Consider the following 12,362-nt stretch of genomic DNA (forward strand, 5'->3'; position numbering starts at 1 on the left):
TTTCTTTTACCCAACAAGAACGATCTGTTTCTCGACCGGGTTGTAACTTGCAAGAAAAGTGGTTGCTTTATGACAACCAGAGACGCTCAGCTCAGTAGTTAGACACTGACAGAACTCCACGACACTTCCTGAAGCCAGAGTTTCACCAAAGAAGATTATTCTGAATTTTTGGTGGTTTCGACCGGTCTAATCTGTTACAGTTCTTGAATACAGGCGAATCCCACAACGGCGGTGAAGTACTGCCAACAAATAGATGAAATGCATCAGAAACTTCGACAACAACACCCAGCATTACTCAACAAAAAAGACTCGGTTCTCTCTCACGATAATGCCCGACCGTACGTTGTTAAACTGAACTGCAGAGGTTGAACCAATTGGATTACGAAACTCTGACTTATCCGCCATACTTTCCAGGACTCTCACCTACTGACTACCACCTTTTCAAGTATTTTAACAACTTTCTTCATGAGAAATGCTTTAAACACCTAAACGATATCTAAAACGCTTTTAGCGACTTTATCTTCACCAGAAGCAAAATTTTTTGCGTCACTTGCATAATTTTTTTTAAATTACATTGTCACTCCAAACACGGCAAATTGCCACTTTAGTGTAGGGGCTACTATCAGTAATAGAGGCTACAGGCGTACCATGTTGGGAGTTGGGCAGCAAGATGTCGGTTCACTTTACACTTAAACTTCTGCATGTCAGTACACTTGAGGAAGTAGGGACACGAAGGGAATTCCAAAGTCTAGCGGCTCTGGGGAAGAAACTACTGGAGTAGAAGGCTCTCTTACATTTAGGATCTCTACTGTTTTGCGTTTGCATACGTGTTTCGATTCTGATGGTGCTTATTTCGATCAATAATTTTTTACTTGAGTCGAGTCATGTTCATCAGAATTTAAAAGTTTAAAAGCGCAAGAACTTTCTTGTTAACGCACACAGACACATAACTATCTATTATATATATCTGTGTACGTTTTCCTACGCAATAACTGTCAATTTTAAGTCTACAGACTCGAAATTTGATATACACGGTACTGAGATTTTGGGAAGTCTTTGTAATCCGTTTTCGGCCAGAAATTTGGCTGTTAAAAGGCCAAAGTCCAACGATTTTACCTTTGAAAATTCTACCAAACTCCTCCGGAAATTTTGGGTATAAACAATTGAAATTGTAGATATAAGTTACTTGGATATTAATAACTTGATTTTAGCTCAAAATAGTAAATGTTCAGGGGTCATAATAGGGGTCGAAGTTAATAAAAATGACCTCTGCGGTCACTACCAAATTACTTAGACACTTTCTGGTCTAAACATTTGAAATTTTACATGAAGAGTATTCAGAGATAAGGCAATCTGCTTGGGTGGAAGATTTGAGTTACCAATATATAAATGCATGTATGTTTGTATGTCTGCCTAATACTTCGACAGAGTCGATGGATTTTCACAAGATCAGTATCGTTTTGAAGCTCGTCCCTTCAGACGACAAATACCGAAAAATTGGCTAAAAACATTAACTGCTTCACAAAACTTCTTCTAAAAACATTAACTTCTTCACCCTCAACTGGACACATTTCTACAGGGAGGGTTCGCTTTTCTCGCCGATATTATCGAAAGTCATCCCCTCTTCTGGATTGTCTAGCCTTAATTTAAAACTACGTCACTTCCGGTTTTATGATGCTCATAACAGAAAAGACGTCACGATTTTTTCCCGTTCTTCTCACAATACGGGGTCGAGCCTGCCTTCCTACTACCACTTTTTTTTTGCTCATCGTACACCTCCAAACACCCGAGCAACGCCAGGTACCCATGGTTGTATATGTAATAGATTTATATAGTTTTCCAATTATATTTATTTGTGTTTGTGTGTAGGTCTCCTTTAGATTTCCTTTCACATCTTTACTGGTGATTTTTATGTTGATATCAAGATGCATAACAGGGGAAATCACGATAAATGTCGAATATGACTTATTCCAGTTTTCACTGGTGACGATGCCGATAATTAAATCATAAATGACTCGAAAACAATCAGATGCATCATTGTGAATGAAAAACTGCGTCAAATTAGATTACTTTGTCTATTCATTTTCTTTATGAGCTTCCATATTTCACTTTTGTTGGTACGAACAAAGAAAAAAAAGATGGTTATATTGGCAAAAAAGCAGAAAAGACGAGTAAGAGCAAATATATTTTGTTTACAGTCGAATCTCTCTTCACCTGTATGTGATATATTGAAAAGTTAGGAAGCATGAGATTTGAGGTCACGTGTTTATGTGACGTCACGAACTGAAGCTGAAAAAAGATTTCAGTTTTTTCGGTTAAAAGATAAATCTAACAAGACATGTGTCGTTGAAGATGGTAAACTTCAATCCCTACGACCCGATGGCTGTTCACTTGAGCTTCTGTCTTTTTTTTAATATCAGGGTTCATAACTATGTGACAAGTGATCTTTGTAAGGAATCTGACTACAACACACTTGTTAACAAATTAATTATGGCCGACATACAGAGAGATCTTATGCAAGCTCACATACGGAAGGCATAAAAAATCCTAAAGAAAGAGTAATTCACGATTGGCTTTAATCCTCAACTGCTTTATCTGAGTATCAATTACGATAGACCATATCTGAAATGCACTTTCACTGTTGATGGCGATATGTTGATGTCCTTGTGCATCTATAGGTGGGCCACCCTTCTAGGTCTTTTCTTTCATCCTCTGAAAGGAGATTAATTTACTTCTAATCGTCTGAGGCGTCTCTACCGGAGAATGACGGCAGGACTAACCATGCATTCGTGTAGGCCATGAGGCTTTTCTTCTAGTGTACTGTCTGTTAATTCCAATTTTCAAGCCTTGTGTTACATCATTAGCAGTAGAAACATTTTAATTAATATACATAAGGGTCATAGGTCAAATAACAGGATGGACTAGACTCTGCGATATACCTCTTCGAGAAAAAAGCTAATTTCTGAAATAACAACTGCGAGAATAATAATCTCAGACAAATCAAATGTTATAAGAAAGATTCCCTTATGCCTCAGGGCATAATGGTATAATGAAATAACATATCGAAAAAAAGTCATAAAATACATCAACGCAGTAACAATTCCATGCCTAATTTTTTTATACAAAAATAACAAAGGTCAAATTGATTAGTCGAATAAATAAACTTTAATTAGCGACGGTAGATTGTAAACTATATATCATGTATACATATATATATATATATCATATATATACGTATATATATATATATATATATATATATAGATAGATAGATAGATGAACATAAATCTCTTTTCAGAAGATTAAGTTGAGCCATATATAATGAAGTAAAAAAAGCAACCAATTAGCATGCATTCATCATTCTAAACAACCTGTTTATAGAAATCTCTCATGGTTGTTTATTATAAAAACAAAAACAGTTTACCCGGCGTCATAAATATCTTAATTTACTCATATTTGAAGGTGAATTCCTGGTGGTCGAGAGGAACAACATAGCCTGGATTGTGTCTGTTGACTAGATGCGAATCTCCTGAATATCCTCACGTGCTTCTCTATATTCTATGGAATGGATTTAACGCCCACACTTCAATACAAGACTCATCTACAAGAATATGTCAATTTTTCTTCATCCCTGGATATTTTTTTAAAGAGACTCCAACGAACATCTATTTGAATCTCTTATTGAATCTACTTAATGCGGACCTCATGCTCTCACTAGATTTCTTCAACACTAGCTATTGGCCCTTGATGAGTATTTTTTTATTTTCCTATAAAATCTTACTTTCCTTCAAAAACTTTTATAACTAACGTTTTTCAAAATCGTGCAAACCAGTAAAATGAGATTTTTGTCTATATATTCCTTTTGCTCACGGTTTTTTCTCTAAGGAGAAGAGCCTATTTTTGAAACTCCATGGAATAAGGAATTTGCCTCACTTTTTCTCGCATTCTTTGTTTTGAATAAAATATTTTGAATTTAATTCTACAATATCGTGACGTCTATTATATATATATATATATATATATATATATATATACTCACTTGACATATGGATCAGGTCATTCCACTGAACAAACAACTACATCAAACAATTAAACAAATAAATGAATAATACATAGCAGCAGAAAAAAGACACCGAGATAGATACAGAATATACAAAATAAAATAAAGATCATGCAAAAGCCACAAAGTATAAACTAGGGGGAAAATATATATAAAAGGAACAAAAAAAGAAAAATCTAACAACTACAACATTATTTTAATTACCTAAAACACGCTATACATATAACCCCCCTCCTTACATTTGCTGCGAGGCTCCACACAACCATTTAATTAATTTTTTCGCTCCATCATCTGCCATGTTTTGAATCGATCTATCACATCCCCATTTTAAAAGGGGAGTTTTTTCCACGAAATATAATGGATACGTCTCAGACAAAGCAAGTAAGACATTGGTACGTAACACAATTGAATAAATAGATGTATATATAGACATATGTGTATGTACTTATTGATTTGTAAATCGCAACTTATTTTCGTCTTCTTTCATTAACGCAGACTATATCCCATGCCTCGCATTGTGATAGCCTTCTAAATCTCTTATATATATATATATATATATATATATACATATATATTTATATATATATATATATCGTATCATATAAATTGAAAAGAAAATACTGAACGTCAAAAATAACATTCGAAAACCGTAGGCTTTGATCGAGTTATGTATGCAAAACAGTCTAAAATGAATCTTAAACGATAAAATATTTTATTAAGAGAAAGCAATTACATTTCAGTATATAAAAATAGAATGTAGGTTTATTCAATTTTTTTATTGTGAGCACCATTCTCATGATATAAATCTTGTCCGTTAGTGTCGTCGTAAAATATAAATATTTAAGCTGAAATAGATTTAAATTTATTATTAAATGTGCGAAGAAAAACGTTTTTTTTTTTTTACCGAAAAATCACTCCTTCTGAAACATAAATATTCGCTGATTAATAGCAACAAGAATAGAAAAAAATAATACAACATAGAGAATAACATTAGGAGTTCGATCGAAGAAATATTATTTGTTACTGAATACAAATAAAACCTTGAATTTGCGATTAGTACAATATTGGAGTTGAAAGATTGACTAAAACAAAGATGGCGGAAATCACTTTGAAAACACATTAATCGCTATCAAAAATCTTTGCGTAATGTCTTTGAACATGAAAAAATGTACATTTTATTCTACCTACAAAGCTATTTATAAACCGGAGATAGAGTGATTGATTTTTAATCGATTTTCACCATTTAATCTTAAATTTCAAGATTGTAGACCTGATTGTGTTATTGAACTCAGATTATTTACGCTCGATAAATATGCATTATACGAATGTGCATCATACAAGATACACTGCACATTATATTAGTTTCGTAATTGATTAGTTCATAGTTATTCTCGTTTCATGATTCGACAACTTGAAACTCTTGATCATCACCGATGATTTCTGATATTTAAGGATTTTAGTCACTCCAAAATTATTTTCTTTGTTAATCTAATAATATTTTTATAAATATCTTTAAGCTTACATATTTATATTTAGAACGTTACGTAATAAAACGATTATTGAGTCTTGAAAGCCGAGAGGCGACCACCTATTTGCAACGAACACGAACAAGACTTCGCTTTCACTGCGTCAATTTAAAAGCTTTCAAGAAAGGTTAAAAGTTTAGAGTTGTCTAACAGGAGATTGTCAAATGTAAACATCTATCTTATTTCTTTTTCAAATTAAAGTGATAGAAATGTTTTTAAAATGTCTTAAATTCTCTTGATGCATTTCGTCTGAATTCCAACCCTTTAAAAATTGGGGTTTTTTCATCATACTCTCTAAGACGTCTTACAAACAAGAATTGATCTAGAATACTTAAAATAATTTTTTTAAATGATATGAATCTTGAGGATAAACTGCTCATGGATTTTCCGCAGCAAACAAATTTTATTTCTTAATTCAGTTTTTCAATCTGCCGCTGCTTTACATTATGGCAACCTACCCCCAGCGGTGTAGGTAACTTATATAAATGCATTTAGGTAACAGAGCGCGTATGAGCGCGAGTGAAATTATAAACAGTAGCAGTCGTTTGGCACTGTGAAAATTTACAAGTGTGTGCGGTCTTGCCTGAAAAAAAAAGAAAAGAAAAACGCACGTGGTCAGAGAGAAGCAAACTAATTCATTTTATTTAATATTTGTGTAGAAATACTTTGTCCGACTAGGAAGATTGTTGAATTGAAAATACAAAGGAATCATTAATGATTATTCCACATTGCATTCACTTATATTCTAAACAAATATTCACCTTGTTATCCTGTAACATTACTTGTATATATGTTTATAAAATTGTAAAATAATTTTTATTTCGAACAACTAAATAAAATATTGTTTCAATGTAATGATACGATCGCCTGCTAGTAATTATGAAGAAAGGACCTTTTTGTTTAATATATTTGTTATTCAAGTCATTTGCTTTTTGGAATGTTTGAAAAATATATTACGTGAAACCCTGCAAACAAGGACCGAAACTATCTAATATAAACATTGTTCACTGTACACAACCATTGCATCTCTACATGGACAAGTTTGGACTTTATGCGATTTTCATCTGTTGGAATGAATCAAATGCATAGAGAAATGATATTTTATTTTTTTATTGCTTCAATGAAAATTTATTTTATAAACAATCAATCTGCGGACTAAACATATCAGGTGTAATGTGAGCAGACATCTCGCTGCTCAACTCCCTACATAATATCCATTTAAATTGGGTCGCAAATAGTAGGCACCTACTCCAAGTGGCACCGTGCCTTCTTTGAAATTAATTACCAGTAAATTAACAATAAAAAGAATTGACGAAATAACGTTATTATTTTAATTTCCATAAAATAACCCAACAAAGAAAACCTGCAATTAAAGACGATAATGAAAGGGGGGAGGTCTACAATTGATTGCATTAAACATCCTCTAGTCTTTCTCTTACTCATAACGAACATCTATTTTTATTACTCCTCCTCTCACGCGTCTCTCTTCTAGAAAGCTAACCATATTCAGTTCTTTAATATGGAAAGCGTCACACGTAAACGCGAACGTTCTATTTTGGTTTAGGAATACATAATATTTAACCGTCATTCAAAAATCGTACTTTATTATGAACATTTTTGCATGATTATATTTTATTCAATTCATACCAATATCTCCACCGTGATAACATATTGCCACCACGTTTTCAGTCTTTCAAATTTATCCGCAAGATATTAAAATACGAATTTGGGAGGATATTTATTTTTTTTTAAAATTATATAATTTTTTTTTCAGACGCTAAGAATATGCACGAACTCGTTTTCAATTTGAGACTACTATTCTAAAATAAATGAAAAGGGAATGATAAAAAACTGTTCCTTGAACCAAATATTTTCAAAAATAAAATCATGTTCAGATGTGGGAAGCAAATTATAAGGATCAGGTTGATTTTCATTTCCAGAATATTTGAGACGATTAAAAAGAGTTTAGTTCAAATTCTACTGACTATGAAATTAATTCCAACTCTCTGGAGATTGTCTGCACGGTAACCGAAAAGACAAATCTGCTTGGCCAATGGTGTGCCATCCAACGCTATTTTAGACCCAACTACCCACACTCCCCATAATATTTCTTTGCAAACTGAATCCATACTCGATAATCTGAAAGCCACCCCATCCCTTGTCCGTGATGTCATAATAAAACATAGACATCTCAAAGGCATGTAGGCCCGATTTTATTTCTGCTATACTGTTAACAATATTCCGCTGAGGTTGTTCTGGTTCCATCAAAACTCTTCAACAAATGTCAACTGCTTAAAAATTGCTTCTGGTGTACCAGTTTTCAAAACCTCTGGCGATAGAACTGACCCACTTAATTATCGCCCCATTAGCATTCTCCTTTCATTCGCTTAAATCCTTGAATCCATTCTGTGGCAGATATCCTAAATGTTATCTTCGAACGCATATATCTCGCACTGGATATAGCAGGGGAGGTCAGGACAGCAGCCCCAGATGTATACAAATCATTTAGCAGGGTTTAGCACAATGGTCTTCTCATCAACATGAATCATATCGTATTACTGGATGCATACCTATCATATTCAAATTCTTCTTAGATAAGAGAAAAATCCAGGTTGTCTTTGATGATCATAATTCTGGAAAACATGATTTAAATGTGGGGGGGCACAGGAGTCAATCGTTGGAAGAAAGGGAAAACGAATGAATACATATCTTAGAAAATGCGTAAAACTCCAGAAAAAGTCCTCTAGTCTGTAGTGGAATGGGATCTAAACTGGGTGGTAAAGTCTAAGCTTATTTCATTAAATAATAACAAGAAACCTTCTTAAACAATGGTTGCCATGGCTAATAATACCCCAACCTGAAATTACTACATTCAGTCCCCTCGGCTTAACATTCACAAACAATATGACCTGAAACAAATAAATTGAGGTAATTGCCACGGCTCCTGCGAGCTCTTCCTACCGTGCAAGGGGTTACCCACGTTTGAGAATATCCTGTATCTCTATCAAGTTAGTATTCACTTACGAGCTGCTGCATTTGCTGTTAGTTTCTCGCTCCTAAAAGGTTCAATATAGAGTCGCTAACCTAATATATCTCACAATGGCAGTTAAACTCCAACCTTAGTCCCACTGATGCACCGGTTTCACAATTATTTTAATGATAAATGCTCTAGCGAGCTTAAAGCACTAGTTCCCCCTCGACAAAAATAGCCCCGAGTGGCAAACCAGACAAGCAGCAAAATCCCAACCCTATATCGTAAAGACCCTTAGATGCCGAAACGTCTTCTACTCACGTAGCTTCTTCCCTCGAACTGCTAGACTTTTAAATACTCTCCCGGGCCCATATTCCACTGGCTGTGCTGACATGCAGAAGTTCAAGTGTAATTGGAACAGATATCTCGCTGCCCAAATCCTTACATAGTATACTTGCAAATCGTGTCCCTTACGATTTAGTAGCACTGTGTTTTGTTCGGGATGAAAAACAGTAAAAATATCCTATTCTGTTTATCCTGGAGAAGATATACGACGGATGAAAAAAAATGTGTGAAATGAAATGATATATGCATATATTTTTCCTGGAGTTCCAGAAACGTCATTAAATAGGAAATTAGTTCATTACTTGCGATAACTATATTGTTAAAACAAAAAATAGTTTTGAATGATGGTGCATGGAATGCAAGATCATAAAATGAATATCTTTCTCTCACTCTCCCTCTCTCTCTGTATATATATATATATATATATATATATATATAGAGAGAGAGAGAGAGAGAGAGAGAGAGAGAAATATATAGATAGATAGATACACACATACATACACACATACATACACGCACACACACACACACACACACACATATATATATATATATATACACTTGTGCCCGATATTATTCATACCCCCCCCTTGAAAATTGAGTTTATTAGGTGTAACTTTGTAAGAATTTATTGTTTAAGTCCATATTGATACATATTCTTAATAAACCTCTTCTGATCATTTTCGTCATTTTAAAATCTCGGGATACTTGTAATAAAAGAAATATACAGCTATTTATAAAATCTGCAATGTTCAAAAATAATCATACCCCCTTATTTTTTCAGTATTAATCGAGTTTCTGACTGTTTGTTTCCTGTTTGATTCTTATTTTGAATGCTTTTATACAACCTTTGATTAATTTCATTTCGTTTTTTGCATTTTTCAGAAATTAAAATGATATCAACTGAAAACCAATAAAAGAATAAAAATTATTAGAATGGGGAAGAAAAAAGACCTTAGTAATGATCTTAGGACTAAAATTGTGAATTCACATAAGGATGGTTTAGGTTACAAGTCAATTTCAAAGAAATTTGAGGTCCCTACAGCAACAATACAGAGCATCATCAAAAAATTCTAGAGCCACCACACAACAAACAACTTGATTGGTAGAGGAAGGAAAAGGAAACTGTCTGCTAGAGCCACCAGGAATATTGTAAGAAGTGTTAATGCAAATCCAACCACCACTACTAAGGACATTTTAGAAAATCTGGAGTCTTCTGGCATAAATATATCAAGGCAAACATTGCAAAGGACTCTGCATGAAAATGGTCTGAAAGGAAGAAGACCAAGAAGGACTCCATTGCACACCGGAAAACACCTTGCAGCACGTCCAAAGTTTGCTAGGACCCATGTGAATTCTCCAGAGTCCGTTTTCTCAAGTATTTTGTGGACTGACGAAACAAAAATTGAATTGTTTGGCCATATGGATGCTTCTTACGTTTGGAGGAAGAAAGGAGAAGCTTACAACCCAAAGAACACCATACCCACGGTGAAACATGGTGGTGGTAGCCTAATGTTTTGGGGCTCCTTTTCGGCTAGTGGTCCAGGTAGTTTGGTCAAGATAGATGGAACCATGAAGAAGGAGCAATATTTGGAGATACTCCAGAAAAACATTAGAGAGGATGCGGAGAAGCTCCATTTAAGACCAAACTGGGTCCTTCAACAGGATAATGATCCAAAACATACTGCCAAAATAGTCAAGAAATGGTTTGAGGATAATCAAATTAATGTTTTGGAATGGCCTAGCCAGAGTCCCGACATGAACCCTATCGAAAACCTCTGGCACATATTGAAAACTGAGGTTAAAAAGCGGAAACCTAGAAATTTGAGGGATTTGGAGAACTACTGCATTGAAGAATGGTAAAAAATCAGTGTTGATGCTTGTAAAAACCTTGTTGATAAATATCCAAAATGGTTACAGGCAGTTATTAAGAATAAAGGGCATGCTATTGACTATTAGTAAGAGTGGTATGAATAATTTTGAACTAGTGCCATTATTGTTTTTCTTTGTATAATGTTTCAAACTTGCATAATTTATTTATTTGTTGAGTTTAAATTAAATGCTTATGCTTGATTTATTGTTTGAAATCCCTTTAATATTGTCTACCTTCTGGTTTGAGCAATATTCTTATAGAAATCTCAAAGATCCGAGGGGTATGAATAATATCGGGCACAAGTGTATATATGTATATATATATATAAATAGATAGATACACACATACATACACACATACATACACCCACACACATACATATATATACCTATTGCACCTATTTGTAAATTATTCCACGGATTTCTGCCTTTTGGATTATTTTGAACCATCTTCTTATTGCACGATTCCCAAGGAATTTACTTGTGCGAATGGAAATTTAGCTAACTTTCTTGGATTTGCATTTTTGGATTTCACAGTCATTGGATACTTTACCTTTCACCAGATTATCCATTCACGTGAAATCACTTTTTTCTTCACCCTACCCTCTGCTTCACTTGTTGTTATCAAGTAAGATCTTTGACTTACTTGTAGTTTCATCAAATATTTTTTCAAGCAAAATCCGATCTTGCATTTTGTTAAATCCAACCCTCTGATGAGAAGGAAAGTATTTCTTCGAAATTCCGCGGAGTAATGACTATCCACTTATTTAGTGTTTCCTTTTCAAATTAAATGTTTTTATCTCTTTTTCATAGTGTTTTAACATGTTTTTTTTAACTACTTGCTCTTATATATATATATATATATATATATATATATATATGGGGAGTTCCAAAAGTAATGTCTCCCACTATTTATTCCGTTCGAAGTGTTCAGATTTGTTTGCAAATTGTTTGTTTTTATTAGTACTTTTTCCTTTCTTCTCGTATTATTGCCTGTCATAGAAAACAGGGTGTATGAAATATTCAATAAAGCTAGTGAGACAGCACGTTCATTTTTAAGATGCAGACAACCCAAAACATTCTTAATATATACGAATGGCGTTTTAAAAGAAATGCCGCCAATTTTTAAATTCCGCTGGAATAGATCAGACAATATTGCAAATTTTGGCCTTCGGGACAAGATCAAAGTGTAGTATCTGTTCCGGCAGATGCTGCACTTAAGATAATTTGTACCAGTCAATGGAGGGGAACCCCTCTATACTGGGACAATTATTATTTTTGGTAACCAGAGTGCCCCCTTTTTGCCTACTTTTAGGGGAGCTGGTTTTTACCTCACATTAAAAACGGCCTTGTGCCTAATTTGCTCAGTGGGGGAGCAAATAAATACCATCTGTTCTTCAGATGCTGCACTTCTATTTCTTGTTCTTTTTCGGTGGAGGAGAAATCCTTCACGACTGAGACAATTTTTATTTTTGTACCTTTTCTCCACGTTAAAAAACGACCCTGGTGTCTAACTCTGTCCCGTGGGGAGGCATAGTAAATAGGTACATTATTATGATGTATGAACTCATGTATTCATGCCCTGAGA

The 12,362-nt window shown here is 34.1% G+C and overlaps 1 protein-coding gene across 1 annotated transcript in view; it reads right to left on the reverse strand.

Moving 5' to 3' along the window:
• The window catches only part of LOC145276697 (uncharacterized), a 1,014,367-nt gene that overhangs the window by 857,958 nt on the left and 144,047 nt on the right, over positions 1-12,362 (reverse strand). The gene's annotated exons all lie outside the window — the stretch shown is intronic.

This window comes from Euprymna scolopes, chromosome 5, assembly GCF_053919585.1.
Source record: "Euprymna scolopes isolate OS-2025 chromosome 5, ASM5391958v1, whole genome shotgun sequence".
NCBI lineage: Eukaryota > Metazoa > Mollusca > Cephalopoda > Sepiida > Sepiolidae > Euprymna > Euprymna scolopes.